The sequence below is a fragment of the Oncorhynchus keta genome, unplaced genomic scaffold, assembly GCF_023373465.1.
Source record: "Oncorhynchus keta strain PuntledgeMale-10-30-2019 unplaced genomic scaffold, Oket_V2 Un_contig_16860_pilon_pilon, whole genome shotgun sequence".
NCBI classification, from domain to species: Eukaryota; Metazoa; Chordata; class Actinopteri; order Salmoniformes; family Salmonidae; genus Oncorhynchus; species Oncorhynchus keta.
Window position 1 is genome coordinate 63,066 of NW_026280156.1, and position 13,496 is coordinate 76,561.

Below are 13,496 nucleotides of genomic sequence, written 5' to 3' on the forward strand. Positions count from 1 at the left end.
AACACATACATGTTGGTTACACATGACAACAGGCTTGAGTCAGGGTGAGGAGATCAGGTTGATGATCACACATACATTATTCTACAACAGACAACAGGCTAGTCAGGGTGAGGAACAGGGAGGAACACCAATACATACATTGACACACAGACAACAGGTCCAGAGTCAGGGTGAGGAGACAGGGCTTTACACCAATACCTACATTGACACACAGACAACAGAGTCAGGGTGAGGAGACAGGGAGGCAGGTGATTGACTTGTGTCCTGACACCCAGACAACAGGCTCCTGCCTCACACTGCAGTGAGGAGAGGGGGACACACCCTACATAGACATACTGACACACAGACAACAGGCTCACGAGTCAGGGTGAGGACCCAGACTACACCAGTGTTTTGTACTGTCTTGTACTCTACAGGCTTAGTCATTGTGTCGGATTGCAGTCAAACTGTAACTGTACATACTGTGACACAGGAAGGCTCCGAGTCAGGGTGAGGAGACAGGGAGGACCCCATACTGACCACAGACAACAGGCTCCTGTTCTGCCACCAGGGAGGCCCTCATCTGACACACAGACAACAGGCTCCCTGAGTCAGGGTGAGGAGGCAGGGAGGACACACTGGCATACATACTGACACCAGACAACAGGCTCCAAGTCAGGGTGAGGAGACAGGGAGGACCCCACACATACATACTGACACACAGACAACAGGCTCCCCAGGAGGGTGGGGAGACAGGGAGGTAGAGCATACATACTGACACACAGACAACAGGCTGTGGAGTCAGGGTGAGGAGGCAGGGAGGTTTGACATACTGACCCAGACAAGGGGGGTGGTGAGTCAGGGTGAGGAGGCAGGGAGGACACAATACATACATCCCTGACACACAGACAACAGGCCCCTGAGTCAGGGTGAGGAGGCAGGGAGGACACCCTACATACATACTGACACCAGACCAGGCTCCTACTCAGGGTGAGGAGTCAGGAGGACGCCACAGACGTGGGTCAGACGGGAACTCTGGTGAAGACGGTGAAGACCTACATACATACTGACACACAGACAACAGGACGAGTCAGGGTGAGGAGCTGGAGCTCAATACATATGAGACAGACAACAGGCTCCGAGTCAGGGTGAGGAGGCAGGGAGGACACACCAATACATACTGACACACAGACAACAGGCTCCGAGTCAGGGTGAGGAGGCAGGGAGGACACACAATAATACATACTGACACACAGACAACAGGCTCCGAGTCAGGGTGAGGAGACAGGGAGGACACACCAATACATACATACATACATACAGACACACAGACAACAGGCTCCGAGTCAGGGTGAGGAGGCAGGGAGGACACCAATACATACATACTGACACACAGACAACAGGCTCCGAGTCAGGGTGAGGAGGCAGGGAGGACACACCAATACATACATACTGACACACAGACAACAGGCTCCGAGTCAGGGTGAGGAGGCAGGGAGGACACCAATACATACATACTGACACACAGACAACAGGCTCCGAGTCAGGGTGAGGAGGCAGGGAGGACACACCAATACATACTGACACACAGACAACAGGCTCCGAGTCAGGGTGAGGAGGCAGGGAGGACACACCAATACATACATACTGACACACAGACAACAGGCTCCGAGTCAGGGTGAGGAGACAGGGAGGACACCAATACATACATACTGACACACAGACAACAGGCTCCGAGTCAGGGTGAGGAGACAGGGAGGACACCAATACATACATACTAACACACAGACAACAGGCTCCGAGTCAGGGTGAGGAGGCAGGGAGGACACACCAATACATACATACTAACACACAGACAACAGGCTCCGAGTCAGGGTGAGGAGACAGGGAGGACACACAATACATACATACTGACACACAGACAACAGGCTCCGAGTCAGGGTGAGGAGGCAGGGAGGACACACCAATACATACTGACACACAGACAACAGGCTCCGAGTCAGGGTGAGGAGACAGGGAGGACACACCAATACATACTGACACACAGACAACAGGCTCCGAGTCAGGGTGAGGAGGCAGGGAGGACACACCAATACATACATACTGACACACAGACAACAGGCTCCGAGTCAGGGTGAGGAGGCAGGGAGGACACACCAATACATACATACTGACACACAGACAACAGGCTCCGAGTCAGGGTGAGGAGACAGGGAGGACACCAATACATACATACTGACACACAGACAACAGGCTCCGAGTCAGGGTGAGGAGGCAGGGAGGACACACCAATACATACTGACACACAGACAACAGGCTCCGAGTCAGGGTGAGGAGGCAGGGAGGACACACCAATACATACTGACACACAGACAACAGGCTCCGAGTCAGGGTGAGGAGGCAGGGAGGACACCAATACATACATACTGACACACAGACAACAGGCTCCGAGTCAGGGTGAGGAGACAGGGAGGACACCAATACATACATACTGACACACAGACAACAGGCTCCGAGTCAGGGTGAGGAGGCAGGGAGGACACACCAATACATACTGACACACAGACAACAGGCTCCGAGTCAGGGTGAGGAGGCAGGGAGGACACACCAATACATACATACTGACACACAGACAACAGGCTCCGAGTCAGGGTGAGGAGGCAGGGAGGACACACCAATACATACATACTGACACACAGACAACAGGCTCCGAGTCAGGGTGAGGAGGCAGGGAGGACACACCAATACATACATACTGACACACAGACAACAGGCTCCGAGTCAGGGTGAGGAGACAGGGAGGACACACCAATACATACTGACACACAGACAACAGGCTCCGAGTCAGGGTGAGGAGGCAGGGAGGACACACCAATACATACATACTGACACACAGACAACAGGCTCCGAGTCAGGGTGAGGAGGCAGGGAGGACACACCAATACATACTGACACACAGACAACAGGCTCCGAGTCAGGGTGAGGAGGCAGGGAGGACACACTACATACATACTGACACACAGACAACAGGCTCCGAGTCAGGGTGAGGAGGCAGGGAGGACACACCAATACATACATACTGACACACAGACAACAGGCTCCGAGTCAGGGTGAGGAGACAGGGAGGACACCAATACATACATACTGACACACAGACAACAGGCTCCGAGTCAGGGTGAGGAGGCAGGGAGGACACACCAATACATACATACTGACACACAGACAACAGGCTCCGAGTCAGGGTGAGGAGACAGGGAGGACACACCAATACATACTGACACACAGACAACAGGCTCCGAGTCAGGGTCAGGGGGTGAGGAGGAGGCAGGGAGGACACACCAATACATACTGACACACAGACAACAGGCTCCGAGTCAGGGTGAGGAGGCAGGGAGGACACACCAATACATACATACTGACACACAGACAACAGGCTCCGAGTCAGGGTGAGGAGACAGGGAGGACACCAATACATACATACTGACACACAGACAACAGGCTCCGAGTCAGGGTGAGGAGGCAGGGAGGACACACCAATACATACTGACACACAGACAACAGGCTCCGAGTCAGGGTGAGGAGACAGGGAGGACACCAATACATACATACTGACACACAGACAACAGGCTCCGAGTCAGGGTGAGGAGACAGGGAGGACACACCAATACATACATACTGACACACAGACAACAGGCTCCGAGTCAGGGTGAGGAGACAGGGAGGACACACCAATACATACATACTGACACACAGACAACAGGCTCCGAGTCAGGGTGAGGAGGCAGGGAGGACACACCACATACATACTGACACACAGACAACAGGCTCCGAGTCAGGGTGAGGAGGCAGGGAGGACACACCAATACATACATACTGACACACAGACAACAGGCTCCGAGTCAGGGTGAGGAGGCAGGGAGGACACACCAATACATACATACTGACACACAGACAACAGGCTCCGAGTCAGGGTGAGGAGACAGGGAGGACACCAATACATACATACTGACACACAGACAACAGGCTCCGAGTCAGGGTGAGGAGACAGGGAGGACACACCAATACATACTGACACACAGACAACAGGCTCCGAGTCAGGGTGAGGAGGCAGGGAGGACACACCAATACATACTGACACACAGACAACAGGCTCCGAGTCAGGGTGAGGAGACAGGGAGGACACACCAATACATACTGACACACAGACAACAGGCTCCGAGTCAGGGTGAGGAGACAGGGAGGACACACCAATACATACAGTGGGGCAAAAAAGTATTTAGTCAAGTTCTCCCACTTAAACAGATGAGAGAGGCCTGTAATTTTCATCATAGGTACACTTCAACTATGACAGACAAAATGAGAAAAAAATGGTCCCTTATTTTCCACCATGTACTGTATACACACACACACCAATACATACATACTGTACTGTACACACACACAAATTAATGCTCACACACACAGGCAGAAGTGCGCACACACACATAAATACAGACAGATGCACATGAATGTACTGTATAGACACACATTAATGCACGCACACACACACACACACACACACACACACACACACACACACACACACACACACATGAATTCAGTGTCAGATCTCTGGGGTCTTTGGCCGTCATATCATTCATCTCTCTTTTGTTATGTTCAGATCACCGACCCGTCTGAGTCGCGATTCGAGGTGCCAATCGCCGTGCCCAAGGCCACAGAGAAGGCCTCTAGTCCCGCCTACTCTGTGGAGCTGTCCAATGAGCCGTTTGGCATCATCGTTACGAGAACTTCCACAGGAGCTGTGCTGTATGCATGAGTTATTCTGTCTCTCTCTCTGTCGTCTCTACTCTCTCTCTCTGTAGTCTCTACTCTGTCTCTCTGTAGTCTCTACTCTGTCTCTCTGTAGTCTCTACTCTCTCTCTGTAGTCTCTACTCTGTCTCTCTGTAGTCTCTACTCTGTCTCTCTCTCTCTGTAGTCTCTTCTCTCTCTCTGTAGTCTCTACTCTCTCTCTCTCTCTGTAGTCTCTACTCTGTCTCTCTGTAGTCTCTACTCTGTCTCTCTCTCTCTGTAGTCTCTACTCTGTCTCTCTCTCTCTGTAGTCTCTACTCTGTCTCTCTGTAGTCTCTACTCTGTCTCTCTGTAGTCTCTACTCTGTCTCTCTCTCTCTTCTGTAGTCTCTTTCTCTCTCTCTCTCTGTCTCTCTCTCTCTCTGTAGTCTCTACTCTGTCTCTCTGTAGTCTCTCTGTAGTCTCTACTCTGTCTCTCTCTCTCTCTGTAGTCTCTACTCTGTCTCTCTCTCTCTCTGTAGTCTCTACTCTGTCTCTCTCTCTCTCTGTAGTCTCTACTCTGTCTCTCTCTCTCTCTGTAGTCTCTACTCTGTCTCTCTCTCTCTCTGTAGTCTCTACTCTGTCTCTCTGTAGTCTCTACTCTGTCTCTCTGTAGTCTCTACTCTGTCTCTCTCTCTCTCTGTAGTCTCTACTCTGTCTCTCTCTCTCTCTGTAGTCTCTACTCTCTCTCTACTCTCTCTCTCTCTGTCTCTCTGTAGTCTCTATTCTCTCTCTCTGTCTCTCTCTCTCTCTGTAGTCTCTACTCTCTCTCTCTCTCTCTGTAGTCTCTATTCTCTCTCTCTCTCTCTCTGTAGTCTCTCTCTCTCTCTCTCTCTCTGTAGTCTCTCTCTCTGTCTGTCTCATCTCTCTCTGTAGTCTCTACTCTGTCTCTCTCTCTCTGTCTCTCTCTCTCTCTGTGTCTCTCTCTCTCTCTGTCTCTCTCTCTCTGTAGTCTCTACTCTGTCTCTCTCTCTCTCTGTAGTCTCTCTGTAGTCTCTCTCTCTGTAGTCTCTACTCTGTCTCTCTCTCTCTGTAGTCTCTACTCTGTCTCTCTCTGTAGTCTCTCTGTGTCTCTACTCTCTCTCTCTCTGTGTCTCTGTCTCTCTCTCTCTGTCTCTCTCTCTGTCTCTCTGTCGTCTCTACTCTGTCTCTCTCTCTCTGTAGTCTCTACTCTGTCTCTCTCTCTCTCTGTAGTCTCTATTCTCTCTCTCTCTGTCTCTCTGTCTCTCTCTCTGTAGTCTCTACTCTCTACTCTGTCACTCGGTCTCTCGGTCTCTCTCGCTCTGTGTAGTCTCTACTCTCTCTCGGTAGTCTCTTCTCTCTCCTCTCTCTCTCTGTGTCTCTCTCCGTCTCTCTCTGTAGTCTCTACTCTGTCTCTCTCTGTAGTCTCTACTCTTTCTCTCTCTCTGTAGTCTCTACTCTGTCTCTCTCTCTCTGTAGTCTCTCTGTATTCTCTCTCTCTCTCTCTGTAGTCTCTACTCTGTCTCTCTCTCTCTGTCGTCTCTACTCTGTCTCTCTCTCTCTGTAGTCTCTACTCTGTCTCTCTCTCTCTCTGTAGTCTCTACTCTGTCTCTCTCTCTCTGTCATCTCTACTCTTTCTCTCTCTCTCTCTGTAGTCTACTCTGTCTCTCTCTGTGTCTCTACTCTGTCTCTCTCTCTCTGTAGTCTCTACTCTGTCTCTCTCTCTCTCTGTAGTCTCTACTCTGTAGTCTCTATTCTCTCTCTCTGTAGTCTCTACTCTGTAGTCTCTATTCTCTCTCTGTAGTCTCTATTCTCTCTCTCTGTCTGTCTGTAGTCTCTACTCTGTCTCTGTCTCTCTCTCTGTAGTCTCTATTCTCTCTGTCTCTCTGTAGTCTCTCTGTCGTCTCTACTCTGTCTCTCTGTAGTCTACTCTGTCTCTCTGTAGTCTCTATTCTCTCTCTCTGTAGTCTCTACTCTGTCTCTCTCTCTGTAGTCTCTATTCTCTCTCTCTGTAGTCTCTACTCTGTCTCTGTCTCTGTAGTCTCTATTCTCTCTGTCTCTCTGTAGTCTCTACTCTGTCTCTCTACTCTGTCTCTCTGTAGTCTCTACTCTGTCTCTCTGTCGTCTCTACTCTGTCTCTCTGTCGTCTCTTCTCTGTCTCTCTGTCGTCTCTACTCTGTCTCTCTGTCGTCTCTACTCTGTCTCTCTGTCGTCTCTACTCTGTCTCTCTGTCGTCTCTACTCTGTCTCTCTCTCTCTGTAGTCTCTACTCTCTCTCTCTGTCGTCTCTACTCTGTCTCTCTCTCTCTCTCTCTCTGTAGTCTCTCTACTCTCTCTCTCTGTCGTCTCTACTCTGTCTCTCTGTAGTCTCTCTTTTGACTTAACATAATGCCTGTGCTTGTGTGTCTGTCTTCATGTTGTGTCTGTCTCTCTCTGTCCCCCCCCCAGCCTCAACACCACGGTAGCTCCTCTGTTCTACTGTGACCAGTTCCTCCAGCTGTCCAGCAGTCTGTCCAGTCAGTACATCTATGGGCTGGGAGAACACCGCTCCTCCTTCCTACACGACATCCACTGGAACACCCTCACCATGTGGGCTAGAGATGTGGCGCCCACGGTAACGACTCCCGTCTCCAGACCACATATCATCCCTTCTACCTGACCATGACTATTCTATATCCTGTGTCTGTCGGACCTCATCCCTTCTACCTGACCGTGACTCTATTCTATATCCTGTGTCTGTAGGACCTCATCCCTTCTACCTGACCATGACTCTATTCTATATCCTGTGTCTGTAGGACCTCATCCCTTCTACTTGACCATGACTCTATTCTATATCCTGTGTCTGTAGGACCTCATCCCTTCTACCTGACCATGACTCTATTCTATATCCTGTGTCTGTAGGACCTCATCCCTTCTACCTGACCGTGACTCTATTCTATATCCTGTGTCTGTAGGACCTCATCCCTTCTACCTGACCGTGACTCTATTCTATATCCTGTGTCTGTAGGACCTCATCCCTTCTACCTGACCATGACTCTATTCTATATCCTGTGTCTGTAGGACCTCATCCCTTCTACCTGACCATGACTCTATTCTATATCCTGTGTCTGTAGGACCTCATCCCTTCTACCTGACCATGACTCTATTCTATATCCTGTGTCTGTAGGACCTCATCCCTTCTACCTGACCATGACTCTATTCTATATCCTGTGTCTGTAGGACCTCATCCCTTCTACCTGACCATGACTCTATTCTATATCCTGTGTCTGTAGGACCTCATCCCTTCTACCTGACCATGACTCTATTCTATATCCTGTGTCTGTAGGACCTCATCTCTACCTGACCTGACTCTATTCTATATCCTGTGTCTGTCTCATCCCTTCTACCTGACCATGACTATTCTATATCCTGTGTCTGTAGGACCTCATCCCTTCTACCTGACCATGACTCTATTCTATATCCTGTGTCTGTAGGACCTCATCCCTTCTACCTGACCATGACTCTATTCTATATCCTGTGTCTGTAGGACCTCATCCCTTCTACCTGACCATGACTCTATTCTATATCCTGTGTCTGTAGGACCTCATCCCTTCTACCTGACCATGACTCTATTCTATATCCTGTGTCTGTAGGACCTCATCCCTTCTACCTGACCATGACTCTATTCTATATCCTGTGTCTGTAGGACCTCATCCCTTCTACCTGACCATGACTCTATTCTATATCCTGTGTCTGTAGGACCTCATCCCTTCTACCTGACCATGACTCTATTCTATATCCTGTGTCTGTAGGACCTCATCCCTTCTACCTGACCATGACTCTATTCTATATCCTGTGTCTGTAGGACCTCATCCCTTCTACCTGACCATGACTCTATTCTATATCCTGTGTCTGTAGGACCTCATCCCTTCTACCTGACCATGACTCTATTCTATATCCTGTGTCTGTAGGACCTCATCCCTTCTACCTGACCATGACTCTATTCTATATCCTGTGTCTGTAGGACCTCATCCCTTCTACCTGACCATGACTCTATTCTATATCCTGTGTCTGTAGGACCTCATCCCTTCTACCTGACCGTGACTCTATTCTATATCCTGTGTCTGTAGGACCTCATCCCTTCTACCTGACCATGACTCTATTCTATATCCTGTGTCTGTAGGACCTCATCCCTTCTACCTGACCGTGACTCTATTCTATATCCTGTGTCTGTAGGACCTCATCCCTTCTACCTGACCATGACTCTATTCTATATCCTGTGTCTGTAGGACCTCATCCCTTCTACCTGACCATGACTCTATTCTATATCCTGTGTCTGTAGGACCTCATCCCTTCTACCTGACCATGACTCTATTCTATATCCTGTGTCTGTAGGACCTCATCCCTTCTACCTGACCATGACTCTATTCTATATCCTGTGTCTGTAGGACCTCATCCCTTCTACCTGACCGTGACTCTATTCTATATCCTGTGTCTGTAGGACCTCATCCCTTCTACCTGACCGTGACTCTATTCTATATCCTGTGTCTGTAGGACCTCATCCCTTCTACCTGACCGTGACTCTATTCTATATCCTGTGTCTGTAGGACCTCATCCCTTATACCTGACCGTGACTCTATTCTATATCCTGTGTCTGTAGGACCTCATCCCTTCTACCTGACCATGACTCTATTCTATATCCTGTGTCTGTAGGACCTCATCCCTTCATCCCTATTCTATATCCTGTGTCTGACTTCTATGACCGTGACTCTATTCTATATCCTGTGTCTGTAGGACCTCATCCCTTCTACCTGACCATGACTCTATTCTATATCCTGTGTCTGTAGGACCTCATCCCTTCTACCTGACCATGACTCTATTCTATATCCTGTGTCTGTAGGAGGACCGGGGTTCATCCCTTCTACCCTGACCATGACATCTATTCTTCCTCTATATCCTGGTCAGTAGGCCTCATCCCATTACTACCATTACTACCTATTCTCTAGCTCCTGTTTCTGGGACATGATGGGTCATCCCATTCTACCATTACTGACCTTTATTCTATATCCTGTTTACTGGGACATGATGGGTCAGTGGCCTCATCCCTTCTACCTTACTGACCTTTACTCTAGCTCCTGTTTACCGATGGGTCAGTGGCCACATCCCATTTCTACCATTACTACCTTTACTCTAGCTCCTGTTTACTGGGACACGATGGGTCAGTGGCCTCATCCCATTTCTACCATTACTACCTTTATTCTAGCTCCTGTTTACTGGGACCGATGGGTCAGTCATCCCTTCCACGTCTGACCATTACTACCTTTATTCTAGCTCCTGTTTACTGGGACATGATGGGTCAGTGGCCACGTCCCATTACTACCATTACTACCTTTACTCTAGCTCCTGTTTACTGGGACACGATGGGTCAGTGGCCACGTCCCATTTCTATCCTGTGTCTGTAGGACCTCATCCCTTCTACCTGACCATTACTACCTTTACTCTAGCTCCTGTTTACTGGGACACGATGGGTCAGTGGCGACGTCCCATTTCTACCATTACTACCTTTACTCTAGCTCCTGTTTACTGGGACAAGATGGGTCAGTGGCCACGTCCCATTACTACCATTACTACCTTTACTCTAGCTCCTGTTTACTGGGACATGATGGGTCAGTGGCCACGTCCCATTTCTACCATTACTACCTTTACTCTAGCTCCTGTTTACTGGGATGATGTCAGTGGCCACGTCCCATTACTACCATTACTACCTTTACTCTAGCTCCTGTTTACTGGGACACGATGGGTCAGTGGCCACGTCCCATTACTACCATTACTACCTTTACTCTAGCTCCTGTTTACTGGGACATGATGGGTCAGTGGCCACGTCCCATTTCTACCATTACTACCTTTACTCTAGCTCCTGTTTACTGGGACACGATGGGTCAGTGGCCACGTCCCATTACTACCATTACTACCTTTACTCTAGCTCCTGTTTACTGGGACACGATGGGTCAGTGGCCACGTCCCATTTCTACCATTACTACCTTTACTCTAGCTCCTGTTTACTGGGACATGATGGCCACGTCCCATTTCTACCATTACTACCTTTACTCTAGCTCCTGTTTACTGGGACACGATGGGTCAGTGGCCACGTCCCATTTCTACCATTACTACCTTTACTCTAGCTCCTGTTTACTGGGACATGATGGGTCAGGCGCTGGCCTGTTCCATTACTACCACCTCTTACGTTCAGCATCTTGAATCTCCGTTGATGTCTGAGTGATGCTGTCTGAGTGATGCTGTCTGAGTGATGCTGTCTGAGTGATGCTGTCTGAGTGATGCTGTCTGAGTGATGCTGTCTGGGTGATGCTGTCTGGGCGATGCTGTCTGAGCGATGCTGTCTGAGCGATGCTGTCTGAGCGATGCTGTCTGAGTGATGCTGTGTGGTCTTCATGGCGTGTTTATGAATGCTCTGTGGATGTTGGTTCTGTAGACGTGGTCCTCCAGCCGGGCCCTGCCATCACCTGGCGTACCATCGGTGGGATCCTGGACTTCTACGTCTTTCTGGGTCCCGATCCGGCCTCTGTGATTGGACAGTATTTGGAGGTCGTAGGTCAGTCTACAGAAAGATAAGGATCTATTTCTTCCTCGTGTCCTTGGAAGTCGTCACTGTCTGATTCTCGACCGTCACCTCTCTCAGGTTACCCCGCCATGCCGGTCTACTGGGCGCTGGGGTACCATCTCTGTCGCTGGGGTTACGGAAGTAGCAATGCCACCTGGGACGTCGTCAAGAACATGAGGAACTATGAAATACCTCAGGTACTGACTCCCTCAGTGTGTGTGTATATATGTGTGTATAGAACATACCTCAGGTACTGACTCCCTCAGTGTGTGTGTATATATGTGTGTATAGAACATACCTCAGGTACTGACTCCCTCAGTGTGTGTGTATATATATGTGTATAGAACATACCTCAGGTACTGACTCCCTCAGTGTGTGTGTATATATGTGTGTATAGAACATACCTCAGGTACTGACTCCCTCAGTGTGTGTGTATATATGTGTGTATAGAACATACCTCAGGTACTGACTCCCTCAGTGTGTGTGTATATATGTGTGTATAGAACATACCTCAGGTACTGACTCCCTCAGTGTGTGTGTATATATGTGTGTATAGAACATACCTCAGGTACTGACTCCCTCAGTGTGTGTGTATATATGTGTGTATAGAACATACCTCAGGTACTGACTCCCTCAGTGTGTGTGTATATATGTGTGTATAGAACATACCTCAGGTACTGACTCCCTCAGTGTGTGTGTATATATGTGTGTATAGAACATACCTCAGGTACTGACTCCCTCAGTGTGTGTGTATATATGTGTGTATAGAACATACCTCAGGTACTGACTCCCTCAGTGTGTGTGTTCATGTTGTTAGAACATATGGAACATGACTCCTCAGTGTGTGTGTGTATGTGTGTTCAGTGTGTGTGTATATATGTGTATAGAACATACCTCAGGTACTGACTCCCTCAGTGTGTGTGTATATATGTGTGTATAGAACATACCTCAGGTACTGACTCCCTCAGTGTGTGTGTATATATGTGTGTATAGAACATACCTCAGGTACTGTCAGTGTGTGTGTACCAGGATGTGCAGTGGAACCTGTACTGACTCCTCAGTGTGTGTGTACATGGATGTGTCTCTAGACTTCACATACCCCAGGTTCTGACCCTGCCTGACATGGTGAAAGACCTGCACAGCCACGGACAGCGCCTCCCTCAGGTGCTGTACGTTCCCTCTCCTGTGTGTGTATTATGTGTCTCCTCCCCCTCTAGGGGTATTAACCCTCTCCTCCCCTCTGTGTATATATCTGTCCCCTCTAGAACATTACCCCTCTCCCCCCTCTATGTGTGTATAACCCTCTCCTCCCCTCTAGGTACTAACCCTCTCCTCCTCCCCTCTGGGGTATTACCCCCTCTCCTCCCCCTCTAGTGGGTATGTGTGTATAGACCCTCTCCTCCCCTCTAGTGGGTATTATGTGTGTAACCCTCTCCTCCCCCTATGTGTGTATAGAACATACCCCTCTACTCCCCTCTAGTGGTGTATTAACCCTCTCCTCCCCCTCTAGGTGTATTAACCCTCTCCTCCCCCTCTAGGTATTAACCTCAGTCTCCTCCCCTCTATGGGGTAGAACCCTCTCCTCCCTCTGGGGTATATGTGTCTCCTCCCCCTCTCAGGTACTAACCCCTCTCCTCCCCCTCTGTGGTATATATGTGTGTAACCCTCTCCTCCCCTCTAGGGGTATTAACCCTCTCCTCCCTCTGTGTGTATATATGTGTGTCCTCCCCCTCTAGGGTATTAACCCTCTCCTCCCCCCTCTGTGGGTATTAACCCTCTCCTCCCCCTCTAGGGGTATTAACCCTCTCCTCCCCTCTAGGTGTATATATGTGTGTATAGAACATACCCTCTCCTCCCCTCTCAGTGTGTGGGTATTAACCCTCTCCTGACCCCCTCTAGGGTATTAACCCTCTCCTCCCCCTCTAGGGGTATTAACCCTCTCCTCCCCTCTAGTGGGTATTAACCCTCTCCTCCCCCTCTAGGGTGTGTGTAACCCTCTCCTCCTCCCCCTCTAGTGTGGTGTTAACCCTCCTCCTCCCCCTCTAGGGGTATTAACCCTCTCCTCCCCCTCTGTGGGTATATATGTGTGTCTAGAACATAACCTCTACTCCCCCCTCTAGTGGGTGTTAACC

General features: G+C 49.4%; 2 long non-coding RNA genes across 4 annotated transcripts; one reads left to right on the plus strand and one right to left on the minus strand.

Moving 5' to 3' along the window:
- Positions 1 to 1,097: 1,097 nt before the first annotated feature.
- LOC118379262 (uncharacterized) lies at positions 1,098 to 7,466 on the plus strand. 3 transcript variants are annotated; one of them, XR_008103180.1, is made up of 3 exons: positions 1,098 to 1,127; positions 4,640 to 4,785; positions 7,215 to 7,464. It is a non-coding gene; the product is annotated as an uncharacterized LOC118379262 (long non-coding RNA). The 3 variants fall into 3 exon arrangements; XR_008103179.1 differs by lacking the exon at positions 1,098 to 1,127 and adding an exon at positions 3,957 to 4,204 and having other exon boundaries at positions 7,215 to 7,466; XR_008103181.1 differs by lacking the exon at positions 1,098 to 1,127 and adding an exon at positions 3,969 to 4,141 and having other exon boundaries at positions 7,215 to 7,466.
- A 4,104-nt stretch (positions 7,467 to 11,570) lies between these two features.
- On the minus strand, positions 11,571 to 12,365 carry LOC127919513 (uncharacterized). The gene is made up of 3 exons (XR_008103178.1): positions 12,259 to 12,365; positions 11,716 to 12,139; positions 11,571 to 11,609 (listed from the first exon to the last, which is right to left on the minus strand). It is a non-coding gene; the product is annotated as an uncharacterized LOC127919513 (long non-coding RNA).
- Between the last annotated feature and the right edge of the window lie 1,131 nt (positions 12,366 to 13,496).